The sequence below is a fragment of the Aptenodytes forsteri genome, unplaced genomic scaffold, assembly GCF_000699145.1.
Source record: "Aptenodytes forsteri isolate BGI_AS27 unplaced genomic scaffold, ASM69914v1 Scaffold164, whole genome shotgun sequence".
Lineage (NCBI taxonomy): Eukaryota > Metazoa > Chordata > Aves > Sphenisciformes > Spheniscidae > Aptenodytes > Aptenodytes forsteri.
Window position 1 is genome coordinate 921,544 of NW_008795527.1, and position 2,435 is coordinate 923,978.

A 2,435-nucleotide genomic window follows, 5' to 3' on the forward strand; every position below is an offset into this window, starting at 1 on the left:
GCAGCCAGCGCCGGCCCGGCAGCGGAGCGGGGCACCCTCAGCAACGGAAAGACAGGCAGGGGAAAGGGCAGAAAACTCACTCGTCGGGGGGTTATTTCTATTTATTTTGTTTGCGACCGTGATTATTTTTGCCTAAAATACAGTTTAAAAAAAAAAAAAAGCTACAAACTTTTTCGAAACTCCAGACGGGGCTGCAGGAACTCAGAGGAATTCAGATCGCGGATTTTAGCTAGACCCATCCTAGCCGGTTCCTTACAGAAGGAGACGTCCTCGGCTGGGGCAGGAGCAGAGCTCTCTACGTTGCAGTCAAATTTAAGTGCTTGTGGCTGCCTCTTCACACACTGTGCGTCTGACGGGCTATCTGCTGGGTCTGTGTACGCACGGGGAGTGAATTTGCAGCGTATACGTCCGTGCGTGCCTGTATGGCGTTTGTACATAGGTTTGCCTCTGCCCTTTATTTCCCATTGGAATCGCATCATCCTGATTTTGGGCTGCTTCCCCCAAATTCTGAATCATTTTTTTCTCTCCGCTGTGCCAAAACACCTCCGCGCATTCGCAGCACCGGCGATTCCGTGATTTGCAGTGGCAGGAAACCCTGGGAAAAGGCGATCCTGAACTTCCCGTTCAGGAGAGATCGCCAGTGCCCGCGGATTCCTGCCCCGCGCCCGCGTACGCTCCGCGCCTCCGCGGTGCGTGGCTAACGAAGGAGCGCTTGCATATGCCCCTCGCTTAAAAACCGACGGGGTCCTTCCTGCTCCAGCCGGGGGCAAGAGCTAGCGGAATGGGAGCTCTGCTAATTTGATTATGCCAGGATGGAGGGCAGGGAGTATTTTTATTCAGGCACGATGGCTCCGGCGGTGCTTCATTCCTGGGAATTCCGGTTTCATAGCGCAATTTGACGTGAACGTCTATTTCTGCCCTGTTTGGGGTCTTTTGCCTCCGAGGGTGTAAGCCACCAAAACCTTAAGTAATTTGCAACGCAAATTGTACGAAGCCCACGCTGCCCCCACGAGCCTTCGTGGCTCCTATGCAAAATGTACTTTGGGGAAAAATGGGTCTAAAAGGACGAAAAGAGAGGCGAACGCTCCAGCGTTATTACCAGCAACGCGACCGCGTGAAAAATGTCTGTAATTATTTGCTGTATTTTATCTCTTGCTTTCTCTACGCCCTCTCTTGCCGCTTGGATGCCGGCAGTGAACAAATGCAGAATTTTTCAGGGAAATAAAAATGCAGGCGCGTTCTTTTAAACGTTATTACTATTGTTATTAATTTGCTATTATTTTTGGTGGGGAACCAAAAAAATGAAACCCGCTGCAAGTTGAGAACCCAAATTCGAATATAAACATCCAGGACTCCTGCAGCTAAGATTATTTTTTCTGAATGGAAAAAGGAAGTTCTACAATCACATTTCACCACAGCTGACTCTTAATAATAAATACAAATGACGTCGAGTTCCGTCTTTCCAGGAAAGAAATACAATTATTTTTCTCTATTACGGCGTGTGTATACAATGGCCACAGAAAAATAGCAGAGGAGAGCTTTATTTGCATTTTTAAAATTGTTAGAAAATAACGGTCTCCTTGTTTGTGGAGATCTTGCAACTGTTCTGTAATTTTCGAACTCTAATGGGGGATAATAGTTTCATTATGGGCCTTTGTAATCCGGAATGGGGGGAGAGAGCGTTGTTAAAATAGGATCTCTGTAAGATTTCGGATTAAACTGTTGGGAAGACATGAAAAGAAAAAGAGAGAAGGAGAGAGGGGGAGAGAGAGAGGGGGAGAGAGAGCCCACATAGCGATGTAAAACTAATTAGATCCACACTTTCGCATGCACAATATTTACACGTGATTTTAATTATTACTCAGCCGTCCCTACCATTTGCTGGGCTCTATTTTCAATAAAAGATATTTCGAGTAAATTGAGCCTCTCGCGGAGATTTTTTTGTCCTCCCTGCATCCCATTGACCGCGCTCCCTCGCCAGCCGCGGGGATAAACAGCGTGAGCGTCCGCCGGAGAAAAATCGGGGAGTCCCGGGCATATCTGCAAAGCGCTCAGCCACGACTTTAATTCCTAACACTGGACTTGGATCTGGCCGCCTCTTACTTTCCCCCCGCGCACCCTCCCCTCCTTCTGCGGAGGACTGTAGCCCTCCGCTCGGTTTCGGATGCCGCTAGCGTGTGTCCTGCAGTCAAAGGAGGTGCCAGCAAATAATTAACTATATTTGCACATAAATTTGATTCACCAGAATGCGGGACGGCCGACTGCGAGCGCCCCTTTGATAGCCGCCCGGAGAAGCAGGGTGCCTTTCGGCAGCGGGGAGACGGGGCTTTTTCTCCCCTTTCCCCCCGCTGCTTCCCTGCATAGTTAAGAATTAATCGTCGCGATAAATACCGCCGCCCGGCTCTGCCCGCGCTCTTTCCCGCCCGGCCAGGACG

At 49.4% G+C, this 2,435-nt stretch overlaps 1 protein-coding gene across 1 annotated transcript in view; it reads left to right on the plus strand.

The window, feature by feature from the left end:
* The window catches only part of HOXA9 (homeobox A9), a 6,924-nt gene that overhangs the window by 320 nt on the left and 4,169 nt on the right, over nt 1–2,435 (plus strand). The gene's annotated exons all lie outside the window — the stretch shown is intronic.